We start from the raw sequence: 15,014 nt of genomic DNA on the forward strand, positions 1-15,014 counted from the left end.
GGAGGCAGAGTGAGGAGGCCTGGGCCCGAGGAAAGTTTAAGCTGGCAAGAAAGGTGGCAGTTTTCCGGTGACCCACACTGCCCGTAACTTCTAGAAGGTTCTTTTAAGGAATCCTCTTCAGGATGAAACCCTGAAACGTCCTTGACCAATTCCTGAACAGCTTGCTTTGAAGGGATTCTCCAGCCAAAAAGCATATTTTAATTGAGTGGAAAGGTGAAGACTGAGCTGATCTCTGTTCCCGTGAGACTCCATGTTGGCAGGCAGCGTGGTGGGTCCGAGTTCGAACTGCAGCTCTGCTCACAGCACTTGTGTGGTCCTCCCTGTCTGAGCCTCAGATTGTGAAATGGAGGTCATGCCATTTACCTGGCAGGGCTACGGGTATGATCACATGAGGTTAATATGTGCACAGTGCTTGGCTTGTTTCTGAGCCCATTATACATGCTCCGTCGGTACTCAGTATCATGGCCAGTATCATTGTGCCTTCGTGGGCTGCATGAAAAGTGGCTGCAACTGCCCTTGGGTGTCCCTCCCAGCCCCAACAACCCAGAAGGATTAATGGAGCCACTCAGACTCGGTTTCAACCCGTGCCCCTCCCCCCTTACTAGCTCAGTGACCTTTACTAAACTCATCTTTTGAAGTTTTTGTTCTCACATCTCAGAAATGGGTATGACACAGACCTTGGAAGTTTATTGTACAGATTATGTGAGGTCATGGAACTAAAACACTGGGCACACAGTAGGTATTCCGAAAACACAGGGAATCATTATTGTGGCGGATAGAGTAAGCTCCAACCTTCGATTTGTTGAAATTCAGGCTCGACCGGATTATTAGTCAGGAGGCTTCGGGAAAGTTGCTTCACCACTCTGAACTTCAGTGTCTTCTTCTGCAAAATGGAAATAATAATAGTACCAACTGTCTAGAGTTACTGTGAGGATTAGATGACCTAATGCACATAAATCAATTAGCACAGTGCCTGGCATGCAGCAAAGCCTTCAATAACCGTCAGCCCTTTTTCCTTCCTGCCCTCAATTCTTCCAGGTCCCAGCTGAAGGCAGTTTTCCGGCACTGTGTTTCTTCTGACCTAAAATACTGTGTTATAAACCCACTCACTTTTTCTCACTTTCTCCCTCTGTCTCTGCTGTGGCTGACCCTGGTCCACGGCTCTGTTGGCTGCCAAGAGTAAGAGAGAGGGTAGTTCCGTGAGGAACTTAAAATAAAACAGACATCAATTGACACCTCAGATGTTTGAATGGCACAGGCCCTAACCAGCCTGTTTACCGGCCTTGACGAGAGGACAGGAAGGCCTTGCTCGTTGGCTCTCCCACCAGTGAGGGTCCCCTGGTGTGGACAGAGAATGGAGCTCCTTTCTCCTGCACTCCTCCCAGTGGCCTTTGGCTGGCAAAGCTGTTTGTCTCCCCTTCAAGTCTTCTGCTACAGTCATCTAGACAGTGCTGATTGGTTTTCCTGCGGTGGTGTTTGGGCGTCTCCTCCAGCCACCTAGGTGTTTGGCCTGCAGTGGTGATGGAGTGGTGGCTGCCCTTCCTCAGGCCCTCCTGGCATTGGGGAAGCAGCTCTGAAGTCTCCAGCTGGGGCAGGCTGAGAATATTTGGATGTGGACACATGAACGCCCTGGTTTCATCTGAAGACAGTCAGGTCTCAGGCGGCCGGATCACTGGAAAGAAATGTGGCGTTGCCTCTGAACTCCACACTGGGGGAGACTTGGAGTTATCAGTCTCAGCTGGCTCCGACTCAGAGCGGATTAACTTTTATGAAATGATTGTCTCCAAACACACTTACTAAATGCAAAAACCTGCTGTGGCTCCGCAGGCAGCACGGGGCGGGGTGAACCGCAGAGGCGCACTCTCGCTGGAATGGCTCTGATGCGGTCTGGCTCTGGAGCCCGGCGGGGCGGGAGGAAGACTCCTAGATTTAGATGCTGAAAACCTGGGCTTAGTCTTGGCCCACCGCTAATCAATTGTGGGACCTGGGGAAAGGCATCCAGCATCACAGAAAACACTTCAGGGCCCACCTCTGGGGCTCTTTGTGGAGGGCTGGGCCGTGTCTCTGTCATTTGGATTCTCAAAGAGCTAATGTCGACTTGCTCTTTTTTTGCCTCTTTTGTGACTCTGAGCCAGTTACTTGTTTCTGGAACTTCAGCCTCCCCATCTGTAATACAGAGATAATGAGATTCTGTCTCTCAGGGTCTTGCAAGAAGCAGACACCAAGACAGGATTCAATGGGAAGAGATTTTAGCAGGGGAAACGTGTAGGCTAGGAGAAGGGTCTGTAGGCTAGGAGAGCCAGGCAGGTCTGTCCTCAGTGGGAGAGAGGGAAGGAGGGTTATGCAAAGGAAGGATATTGGGGAGGGTCCTAGATTTCCGAGGAAGGCTCAGCAAGACCATATGAAAGTCAAAATCCTGTCTCCTGGGAATGGACTTGTCTCCCTACTCCTGCTGGGTTTAGTTGTTGCCTCTGGGAAGCTCAGCTCAGAGACAGTGCTGTGGCAGTGATGGATTTCAGAGCCTGGTTCCTGGGGCCCTCAGCCTGTTACTCTCCCTGTAGTTGGAGGTCTGCAAAGGACATTTGTTCTCAGAGGCACCACAAATACCTACACTGCAGGTGGCTGTGAGGAGGAGAGATCAAAGATGTAGAAGACGAGACATCTTATTTTAAGGATGATGTTACGTGTGGTGTGAGGACATGTACGCATGGCAATTCTTGGCTGTAGAATATGGAGGGAGGAACACCAGGCTTGGAATCAGGAGACCTGGGGGGCAGGAAAGGATCCTGCCTTCGTTTAGTCCTCCCCATAAACCTGGGAAAGCTGGGCATCTGAGGTCGCAAAGTTAAAACGCACTGTGCCTGGGATTTGAACCCTAGTTCAAGTCTTGTGATGTTAAGATTTTATGACCCAGTGGCTGTCACAAGGTCAAGGTAGGTTTTGTTATTCCTGATGGCAGCTGGGTCTGTCTGTTCTGTCCAAGCTGTGTAATCAATACCTAGAATTGTGTTTGGTACACAGAAGTCTCTTAGTAAATATTTGATGGATGGATCTATTAATGGCAGACTGTTAGGTTGATGTCCAGTCTAGCTCACCCGGATTCCATTTGAGCTCCCCCCCCATTAGGCTTCCCTAACTGGTGCTCCTGTGGGAGATTAGGGTGCTATGCTGAGAAGGACCTCTTTGCTGGCTGCAAGGTCATGGTGGAGGCAGCTCCTGGGCACGGTTCTTTCTGCTTGGAAAAGAGGGGTGTGATGCAAGCTTTAGCAGCTCAACCCAAGAGAGTGGGCTTCCTTCCTTTGGAAATCTCTGGGCTGAAAGCCCACTGGGGATGAGGCATGCATTCTGCAGAATAGGTCCTAGCCAAGTGAAATCCCCCTCATCGCTGCCCCTGTGACCGTTAAATATGTCCTTGAAATGGAGAATTACCCATCAGGACCCCAAACAGCTGCCTGTTTTATTTCCCATTTCTGGTGGGTAGGCCTCTCAGACTTGAGCTTTCTCACCCTCGACCTGCTCTAATTAGGCTAAGCCTCTCTTTTTTCTTGGCCAGGAGCCTTGTTGTTCTGGCATCTACAGTTTTGGACAGGAAAAGTATGGATTTGAGGGGCTGGCAGCTGTACCCTGCAGAAGGGTCATGAGGTTAGAGGACAGTCCCAGGCCATCAGTGTAGGCATTTTAATTCTCCCAAGGATCAGCCAGACCAGGATACTCAGGGCCATGGTTATCATGAAAGAGACATACTGTCTTTCCTTAATACTTGACTTAATACTCAACACTCTTTCCCTCTCATTAGAGGTAACATTTGTGTCAGACATCCGATGTTTAAAGCAGTGCCAAGCAGGAACAAACCTTTCTCTCTTGCAGGGCTTAGTAAGAGCCTGTTGACAAAGTGTGGACTTCAGCTGACAAGATAATACTAAGAAGGTTGTGGCTTCCTTCCTTCTCCCACTCTCTGGTCCTTTAACCTCAACTCCCATTTCTATCTTTTCTCTTTTATGCCAAATATGTGAAACTCAGAGATGAGCAAGCCATAACCTCTGCCCTCCAGAAACTCACCACCTCCCAGCTTGCTGCTTTAGTTGCTGGTTCAGCTGATAAGAGTATTTCAAGAAAGACCATTTTTAAGATTTAGAAGTCACATTATGGAAGACGGTGTGATGAGAAACATCCAGCAAACAGGGAGCCAGAGCAGTATATCAACAACCAGAAAAGTCATAAACTGAAAACTTAGCTAGCTCTTTTCCACCAAATCGCCCAAAGCTTGTTCACATGGACCATTTTTCCTCAGAACATATAACATGGGAAAAACAAGGAGAATTCTCTCCTTCTTGCAAATGAGCATAGTTAAAGGACTGCTTAAAAATCCTAGCTTTGAAACCAACCCATGATTTCTGTAGAACCTTTTCTCCAAGAGAAGAATGTTTACCTTTTTTTTTTTTTTTTTTTGCCATTTCTTGGGCTGCTCTCGCAGCATATGGAGGTTCCCAGGCTAGGGGTCGAATCGGATCCATAGCTGCTGGCCTACACCAGAGCCACAGCAATGCGGGGTCCAAGCCATTTCTACAACCTATACCACAGCTCACGGCAACGCCGGATCCTTAACCCACTGAGCGAGGCCAGGAATTGAGCCTGAAACCTCATGGTTCCTAGTTGGATTCATTAACCACTGAGCCACAACAGGAACTCCAAGATAGATGTTTATCTAAATGAGAGATAGGAGAGTTGCCGCATTAAGCATGAGAGTATATGTGAAGCATTTCAAGAGTGCTTAGCAAACATCCAGTAAAATTGGTGGCTCCCATTTTTATTACTATTTTCATCATCATTCTTATTATTTTCTCACTCTCCATCTCTGGGAGCAGCTGGTGCAAGGCTGTCACCCAGGATCCATAGAGAATTCCCAAGAGCCAGATAACACTGGGATGGGCATTGGCCAAGTCTGTAGCCGAATGCCATCCCATCTGGGCATATGACTCAGTGGGCCAGGGTCTGACCCAAGCCCGGGAAAAGAAACACAACAGCCTTCCTATCTCCAGTTCTCTGAGATGAAACTTTTGGCATCATCTGATTGTTGGATAGATTTGTCACCCCCACAGCTCTCAGAAATGTCATCAGATATGGTAGATGGAGGAAGGAAAATGTATGTTCTCCTTGGAAGCTGTGCTGACCATCTGGGGCAAAAGTGGACCATGTTACAAAGCACGCTGCTTTTTGAAGCTGTGCATTCAGAAATAGAATGTGGCCAAGTGACAGACTGGAACAGATGGGTCAGGGCTGTGCTGGATTTTAGCAGGGCCCTCCTTCTTGAGCAGAATTAATGGAGCTCAGGTCCTGGAGGCTGAGAGTACTCATGCATGCAGCTGTCCTATGTGACTTTTGCTATACTCATCTGTGAAACATGTTGGATCTGAGAAATGAGTCTTGGATCCTGGGTCATGTGAGCATCAGAGTCATCTTTGATTAATTAAATGAGACAGTACATGTGAGGTACTCAGAGCAATGCCTGGCACGCGGCTCACGTTCAGTATATGCAGACACATCCACACTGGCATCTTTCAGCTCATGGCTCTTTCCTTAAATCAGTGTTATTCGGTTTGGAGATGGTACTTCAATGGAAATGAACTTCCTGTTCTGTTTAGAACTTGAGGGAAATACCCCCTGTACCCATGAGGATTTTTGTATAATCATCATGCCTTAGAACCTAGACCCCCCAGGATGGCAAATAGGTTTAATCTGGTGCCATGGAGTCCGGCTGGACTTCTTTTTGAGAAGAATTCTGGAGCTGATTTCAGGCTCAAAAGAAGAGGATACAGTGATTGATTAGTGATGTCTGTCATGTGTGTGGGAGAGTGTGTGTGCCACGATTTTACCATCTCTAACTAAACAAGACCTGACCACCTCCATCAAGAGGAATATGAGGCTCATTTCTGAGGACATTGCCATTCTAGCAATCAGCTGAAACCTGAACAGCTGTTTATCTTCCCGGTCATGTTTCTGGTTTCTGCCTGTTTGTCTTTTAACGAGAGGTCAGTGATCGAGGGCTCCTCCACATCTGCAGGGAGTTTCCTGCAGAACTAGGATGTGTAAAATAAACCTGCAAAATCAAAGCCCTAAGCAGATGCTAGAGATTGTTTCCCACTCGAGGTCATCCTTCTTCCCGAAGGGCAAGGGGGTAGGTTGTAGAGGAGTGGTGTGGAAGGTCAGACTTGAGGGGCTGGACTGCAGCAAAGCACAATTCAATTAAAAAATTCCTCCATTGGGACAGATCACCTCAGTGGAAAGTCTTTCTATTTTAATTCATTAGGGAAGGGGGACTAGAGTGACAACTGCCATACCCCCAACACATGTGAGACATGCACTGTCTCCCACCAATGCACAAACTTCTAGAACCTATTTAAACAGTTAAGTGATCTAGGGCAGTTGCTTTTCAACTTTTAATGTAAAAATAAATTTCACAGTCTTGGTCTGAGTGGTGTATCTTTGCACAGTACATGGAAAGCAGAGGCATCTAAGAAATACATTGAGTAGCCTATATGATAAGTTTGTAATATTTTTTTGAATCTGAAATTCTGTTTCCATTTAAACATAAAACGTATTCAAATGCAAGTTGCTGGAAAGTGAAAATTTCGAATTAGCAGTATTTAAAGCAGGGAATTCTATGCTTGGTCAGTTTAACATGTAAGGAACAAAGCAACATGCTCATTTGGGTGTGATTGCTCTTCTGAATGTTGAAGATCAGAGTGGGGAATAGTTGGTGTTTCCTGGTCATTAATTAAATTCCACATCACACCACGTCTCAGTTAATTTTGATGTATCTCCAGGACAAAGAAACAATAGATCACAGAGTTAGACTTTTAAAAAAGGCATAGAGTATTAAATTTCTGTAAGATATGCTTTGAAAACCCTAATCTATCAATTCATCATTTCCCTTTCTCAAAATATTTTTTTTTAATTCATAACTTATTTTCTCTTATTTGGTAATTCAGGTACAGTATCTGAAGCAACAAAGGGATTTGACTGAAATCTGATTTTTCTGCAGGAAGCAGGCAAAATTCCGAAAATGATATACAAACCTGTCAAACCTGTCAAAATGAGTGCGGCCTTCACACCTTCAGCAGGGAAAATGCTATTTTACTAAGATCACCTGGAGGTGACTTTGATCACATTTAAACCTATGCTTTAGGGAAGCAAAGGGTGTTATTTGCATGGGTGCCATTTGTTTGAGGGCCTTTTGTTATCTGCGCAGCCCTTCCAGACCTTAGGACAAGTCATGGTGTGTGTACAGGTGTGCCTGGGTGGGAGAAGAAGGAGGAAGGAAAAAGCCTGAGAGGACCACTTAGTCCTGGGCGAGGCAGAGGACGTCTGTGGATATTGATGTGGCTTGATGGCAGCATTAAATTGCTCTCTAGTTCCACCCATCAGAACTGCTATAAAGCTGAGTGGCCATTTCTCAACCCAGAAGTGCACAGTGGGAGTCGGTAGTCTCTGCAGCAGCCAGGCCAGAGGAAGAAAGGATGATGGCCCCAGGCTGGAGGTCCAGAGGACCTGGTGGCTGTGTTAGGGTCCAGGTAGATGAAAAGATCCAGAGCCTGTGGCCCCTGGAGGATCTAGGAGTGAAGGGCAGGCTGAGCCCAAGGTACCTGGGAGGAAACATGGCCCTGGAAGGCCTGGCCCCATTTATTCAATCTCTTGCCCCAGGAGAAAAACCACAAATACTTGCCCTGTGAGCTCACCTTACAAGAATCAGCTAGTTAACTTGTAAAAAGTCATCCTAAACTGGAACTGGATAAACTGGTCTGGATTGCTAAATAGTGAAAGGGTTTCCCAGACAGGAACCGGGTGAGAGAGCCCTTGGATATTCTGCCCAAGCAGGCCATCCCCCACTGCAAGTCTCTTCAGCCCTGGAGGTCTCAGAAGCCTGGGCCTTGGGCAAGAGGCTGCAAGATAAGGTTCTGGGCGTTGGGTACCCCATGTGGGCCTTCTGGAGGGTGAGACACCTGAAGACGTGCCTGGAAGGCTCAAGGGTTAGTAAAGTGACTCCCAGATGTGGTGTGATGTAGGCAGAATGCCCATTTGAAGCTAAGACCTGGTTCTAATCTGGACTCTCATGCAGTAGCTGCCTGTGGTCCAGTTTCTGAGCCTTTCTCAACCTCAGCTCCCTCCCTGTATAAATAAACCGGGGCACTGATGACCTCCTTGTAGGATTGTGAGGATTAACAGAACTGTGTTAAAACAGTTTATCACCCAGTGGTACCTAGCCAAGACTGGTGTCCATATTTCCCCTCCCCGTGCTGCTGTTCAACTCCCCCAACTTCTCCTCCCCAAATGCTATGACCTTATTTCCCCCAAGAACTTGGTTCAAGCTATGGTTTTTAACATTGAGGGATCAGAAGTTTGGGCTTTGAATCCTAGTTTCCCTCATTAGCTCAGCGGCCTTGAGCCAGTCCTGCAATTTTGAAGTGCTTTGAAGTGTCAGGATTCCTTGGTGGAGGCTCTGGTCCTTGGGCCCTGACCCCCCTGAGTTCTCCGCAGTAGCACAGGAGAATCGAAAAGCAGAGTCTGCTTACACATTGCATGATCGGTGTTCTTTGGACCTGTGTCTAAGCCAGCCTCACACGTCAGGGAGCTTCGTGCTGGTCCCTCCTCACTGGTGGAACCTAGCATCAGGCCATGAGGTAATGCCCAGAGTATGCACGCTGTATAAATTAAAGTGCCGATCTCTTCAGCAGTGAGGTCCTTTTGGCTTTGATTTCTCCTTTTATGGTGTCTTCAGAGAAAGGCAGGGAGGTTAGGGGGCCGCTGCCTGAGGAGTTACAGAGGCACGTGTGTCTGGCTCAAAAGGGCTGGAGTTCAGCTTCTTGTTTTTGAGCAAGTTCTATTGTTTGGGTTTGCTTAATCTGGGACTGAAAACTGAGATTGCTAGAAGGAAAAGGCACTCATAACCAGCCTCTCTCAATAACAGACATGGTGGGAGGTAAGAGATGAGGGAAATGGGACAAAATTGAAAAGACCCTCCAAACTGAATCCTCCACCGGAATGGGTCTGGCAAAGACTCCAGCCTCCAGTTTGCTGTGGCCGAGCTAAGGCCAGAGTGCAGCCATTTCTGGAAGCCAGAATCAGGGTTCTGGGCTGCCTGTCTGTGTGATGGGTTACCTCTGTTCCCATAGGAAGGGAACTACAGCAGCGGGCATGGCCAGCGTTTATCAGATGAAATGTAAGCTCCTTGCAGATCGGTCACCCCGTGTGGATCCAGCCTCTGGCTGTCTCTGCCCTTTGTCTCCTCCCAGGCCGTCTTGTCCTGGCCTCGTCCCAGATCTTCTGTCAGCCTTGTTTTCAGCCCTCGGAGATCACTCCCTCTTTGCACTGTGCTCTGCTCTTCATACTTTAGCAATCTTCGTGTGTTTTGTCTCAAACTTTTTCAGTGTTCTATAGAGTTTCCTGCATGTTTTTTTCCTTTGTTCACCTCTGCCTACCCAAACGCTTGCCTCTGCCTGGGCTTCCCTTTAATTTCAACCCAGGAAAACTTACATTCATCCTTCAAAACCCAGATTGAGTTTCATCGATCCTAGGAAATCTTCCTCGACCTTCTCAGATATTTTATTATTTCCCCCCGGGTCATGTCTTTACTTAGCACACATCCTCTTAAACTGATCACAGTGCATTATTTTACTTTTACATACCTTATCCCTATCTAAAAATGTAACCTCATTAAAAACGAGAGCCATATACTGTTTATTACCAAGCAGGCATAAGGTATAGTGTTTAAGAGCTGGATTGCTTAGATTAAAATCCCAGGACTTCCGTTTGCAAGCTCTGTGGCTTGAGGCATGTTCTTAAACTTCCTGGTGCCTCACCTTCCTAATTTATAAAATGAGAATAATTAAAGAATCCACCTCTTAGGGATGTCATGAGGACTAAATGGAAAAGGTGTATCAGACAGCATAATTGCTCAGTATCTTAATAATTGTTGATGTTGACCTGAATCTCCAGGCTCCATTACAGCTGTGGGGCTTAGCATGTAATCACTAGATGTGTGCTAATCTGCTCTGTATTGTCGGTCTTGACCAGACTGTGTGTTTGCTGAAGAAGCGCAGTGTGACCTGCCTGCTATTGTACAGGATGGGTTCAGCCCATTGCTAGGATGAGTCTTATATCCCCACTCCATAGATGGGGAAGCTGAGGCTCGTAGAGGTTAAGGGACTTGTTGAAGGTCACTTTGAAGTTCAAAATATGGTAGAAGTCCTGGAACTCAGTGGGAGCTTGAACCAGAGTCTAAAATGATCTGGCCCCTCAAACCAAAACCTCAAGGGGGTGAGCTAGAGGAACCGGGTGTGGGGCCCTTTCCATGCACACTGGACGCTGGCTGTGCTGCCTGCCTGCTCGATGGCCCTTGGCTGTGGTGGCCTCTCACTATCCCACCTCCCAGGCTTTCCTTTGTAGGAGAGGCGGCCAGTTTGGGGCCTCAGTGAGCCTCCAGAGACTCTTCCACAAGCTTTTCAAGGGGGTTCACTTGTGAAAATGAGAGGGGAGGTCCTACACTGGGTCCTGGTTTCTAAAGTGGGTGTGCAGGTAATGGCCTCGCCATCTCTTCTGAGTGGGTCTCAATCTCTCTCTCTCCCATTTCTTTTCTTTTCCTTTTCTTTTCTCTTTTGTTCCCTTTATTTTGTATCCTCCTCTTTCCTCTTCTTCCTTTTTTTCTGTTTATTTTCACTTATGGGAATTTTATTATATTTTTTAAAAATAGTGACCTTTATGCCTTAATTCATTTCTAAAAGTAGCATGTGTCCAATGTAAAGAATTCAAACAATCCAGATGAGAGCCAAGAAGAAAGTAAACATCATTTCACATCCCACCACTGAGAACTAATTCTTTTTAACAGTGGGCGAACATAATTCCAGACATCTCTAATGCACCCCCCCCCCCAACACACACACACTCAGAGAAGGGTGGATGAGTGGGTTGATTGATGGATGTCCTGATGGAGAAACTGATACATCAATTGACTGAAATGATTTTTTATAAAAATGGGGCAGTAGGTGTTATTTAGCAACATCTAAATTCTGTTTTCTTTCTGGAGCTTAAAAATAACAGAGCCGATGAGGTTTTAAAGTATGCTTTGGGAAGCTGGAACGGAGAGGCTGTTTGTGTTACAGAGGCAGCTGTGGGAAGTGTGAGCTCTCCATGGTATACATGATGGATCTAATGGGGAAGTGGGGTGTGACCTGCTCAGGCCTGTGGTCCTCTCCCTGCAGACGCTCCAGGGATGCCCAGAACCTAAGGGCAGCCTTCGAGCAGGAGAGAACAACAGAAGTGCAATCTCAGCAGCCATGTCTCTCCCCTTCTCTGACCTCCCATTAAACGGACCTCCAGACAGTACAGCATCTTCCACTCTCCTGGTGCCCCCAACTGGCTCCCCATGTTTCCTTTGGCCCCTGCCCTGAGTTGCTGGTGGGGACGGACCCCACATGGCCACAGCATCCCTGAGGGCACTCCATGGTGGGAGCCGCTTTGGTTAATCCTCACATACTCATCTCACTCTCAAAAACTAGGCTCTTTGGGCCCAGTCTCAGCCCTGAGCAGGGCTGAAGTGGTCCTGCCCGCCAGCATCATAAGTGGGGCCCAAGACACCAACCCGATGCCCCTTTCCTTGTAGGAATGCCCTCCTTGAGCCTCTGATGTCGGGCCCATCCAGACCCTCAGAGAGAGTCAAGTGCCAAGTCTCAGGAGGTGTTTGCCCTCCCAGTTTGCTCCGAGGCTCTCTGCTCATTTCCTCTCACGGTCCAGTTCTGGAGGCAACAGGGTCTTTAGAGAAGTAACCTTTGCCATGCTCTAAAAAGTTCCATTTTATCCCTATCCCAGAGTCTTTGTACCTGTGGGTCTTATGTTAGTATAACTGGCAGGGAAAATGATTTCTTCTCTGGACAAAGCCCACCCCTAAATAACCTGTCTTGTCCACTATATGAGTTTCCTTGTTGCTGTAATGATCACAGACTTGGTGGCTGGAAACAGCAGACATTTATTCTCTTGTGGTTTCAGAGGGTAGGGTTGAAATCAGGGAGTTGATGGGGTTGGTTCCTTCTGGAGGCTCTGAGGGAAAATTGTTCCGTGCCTCTCTCCTGGCTTCTGGCGGCTGCCGATAATCCATGACTGTTCTTAGCTTGTCGATGTGACACTCTTATCTCTGCATCTGTCTTGTTATGGCACTTTTCTCTGTGTGTTTCTGTGGCTCTGATCTCTCTCTGCCTCTGTTATAAGGACAGCTGCCTTTGGATTTAGGGTAACCCTAAATCCAGGATTATCTTAATCCAGCATCCTTAATTTCATCTCCAACGACCCTTTTCCCAAATAAAATTATATTAACAATTTCCAGGGTTAGATTGGGGTCTGTTTTGGCGTGGGGCACCCTCTGCTTTTTAACCTCTATCTCCTCTTTATTGAGAAGCATTGACTGCCTCTCTAGGCACATGAGCAAGTTCTAGCTGGATGTCTGCTCAAAAAACCCCTCACATCCTTTATTCTTTGTGTCTTCCTTAATACCTAGCACTGTGTTGTAGGCTTATCTTTACTTTCTTGCCAGACATGATAATTTATAATTTTTTTTTTTTGGTCTTTTTGCCATTTCTTGGGCCGCTCCCGTGGCATATGGAGGTTCCCAGGCTAGGGGTCCAATCGGAGCTGTAGCTGCCAGCCTACACCACAGCCACAACAACGCAGGATCCGAGCCGCGTCTGCGACCCACACCACAGCTCACGGCAATGCCGGATTGTTAACCCACTTAGCCAGGCCAGGGGTCGAACCCGCAACCTCACGGTTCCTAGTCGGATTCGTTAACCACTGCGCCACAACGGGAACTCCCAGACATGATAATTTAGAAAAAATCATAAATTGTGTGACAGTTTCTTTCGGCTTAGGGTAGGAGCATTATTTTCCTACTCAAAAACTAGCCCTGGAAATACGAGGTTGTGTTGTGAGCATTGGAAAGGATTTCTCATGCTTGCCTCCGTGGATTCTGTGTTCGTACATATGAGATCAACCCAAAAAAATTGTCCTTACTCACCAGGATCTTCAGGGCTGTGGGAAGGATTTGAAAACAGTGTGATATCATCATCTATGTCTCAGGGCCAACGAGTGAGAACAACCCAGGTGGGAGATGCCCTCTAAGTGTGATGGCAGGAAAGTGAGCCAAGAATTCTGAGTATGTATGTGGTCATGAGGGAAAAGTGTGGAAAGAGGGGTACAGATTGTACTAGGTGAAATATTCAAGGAGGAGAGCATGAAGCTTAAAGTCCAAAAGAAACGTGTTTTCAGGTTTCTTCATCTTTATCCTTGACCTTCCTTAGTCTAGACGAGGTCTGTGACATTGCCTATAAACACATATGTGATTTTTTGTTTCCGTAAGGTATACTTGGATTCTGTTTCAGTGTGCGGTTATGTGTTGGGGGTTGGTGGTGAAGGGAGAGACTGACTTTGGGTAAGGAGAAGTTGTGCACTAGCAGCCTGCCAATAGGAAGGGCATTTCACATGTCAGCAACGCCAGTCCTGGGCCAGAGGAGGTGGAGGATGGGAAGCTGACATACAGAAGGCCATGGAGGGGCCAAAGGTAGCTGGGCAGCCTGCAGTAGGAGAGGGTTCTGAGCTCTTTGATGGCCTTCTTTTTTCTAACAGGAGAGCCACTGCTGCCTAATGGCAGATCTTTTTAACTTTAACAATTTGGATTTGATAATAAATCACACATAAGAAATCTGGAAGTTGGAGTTCCCATCGTGGCTCAGTGGTTAACGAATCCCACTAGGAACCATGAGGTTGTGGGATTGATCCCTGGCCTTGCTCAGTGGGTTAAGGATCTGGAGTTGCCGTGAGCTGTGGGGTAGGTGGCAGACGCAGCTTGGATTCCGCGTTGTTGTGGCTCTGGCATAGGCCAGCTGCTACAGCTCCGATTGGACCCCTAGCCTGGGAACCTCCATATGCCACGGGAGCAGCCCAAGAAAATGGCAAAAAGACAAAAAACAAACAAACAAAAAAAACAAAAAAGCAAATCTGGAAGTCACTAGTTTGTGGGCTTGCTAGTTTAACAGCTCAACAGCATCAGTCTCTGGGACAGTTTCTCTGAATTTCTAGTGGCTTTTCCCTATTTGCAGGCTGATGGCCACAGCTCCAGACATCAGCCATAACACGTAAATGTCTGTGTCAGGGGGAAGGGAAGAGATTTCTTGTATGCTGTTCTCTCTTTTTTTGCTAAAGAACATCTTTTGGAGTATTTTCAAAGAGGTCCCATTACAGTCCACTGCCCCAGACTAGGTAAACATGGCTTACTTTTGTTTTTTGCATTGAAACAGTCTCAAACAAAAGAGTTACTGGAGTTCCTGCTGTGGTGCATCAAGTCCTAGTACCCAGTTATTTTTTTTTTCTGTATTTGAGAATAAGTTCCCAGTGTGAGGTACCATCACCCCCGAATACCGTATTTCCTATAAACAGAGACCTTCTCCTAGGTAATCACAGTAAGTCCATCACAATCAGCAAATTAATATTGATATGTTACTACCACCAAACATCATTCACATTTTACCGGTTGTCCCAAGAATGTTCTCATAGCGAAAGTATCTTGTTCAGAATTACACATTATATTTGGCTGTCATATCTCTTTGGTGTCCTTCAATCTTGAGTAATTTCTGTCTTCCTTGGACTTTCATGACCTTGACATAGCTGAAGAGTGCAGGCCATTTATCACTTAGGATGGCCCTCAGTTTGGGTTTGTCTGATGTTTCTTCATGATTAGACTCAGGCTGTCCATTTTTGGCAGGAAAGTCACAGAAGGGATGGTTGTATTCTTCTTGTATCCTAATAGGCATTATCGGATGTCCATTTGTTCCTTTATTCGATCATTTATTTATATTAATATGGACACATGGATTTCTCTTGTACTCAATGAATTATGATTTGTTACTGTCATTCTTTATTTTGAGGCTCAAATTGTCCTAATTTGGTCAGTGGGAGTCCTGTCAACTTGTGTC

The 15,014-nt window shown here is 46.7% G+C and overlaps 1 protein-coding gene across 1 annotated transcript in view; it reads left to right on the top strand.

Annotated features, from left to right (window-relative positions):
• THSD4 (thrombospondin type 1 domain containing 4) overlaps positions 1 to 15,014 on the top strand; it is a 549,832-nt gene that overhangs the window by 178,800 nt on the left and 356,018 nt on the right. The gene's annotated exons all lie outside the window — the stretch shown is intronic.

This window comes from Phacochoerus africanus, chromosome 2 (assembly GCF_016906955.1).
Source record: "Phacochoerus africanus isolate WHEZ1 chromosome 2, ROS_Pafr_v1, whole genome shotgun sequence".
NCBI lineage: Eukaryota > Metazoa > Chordata > Mammalia > Artiodactyla > Suidae > Phacochoerus > Phacochoerus africanus.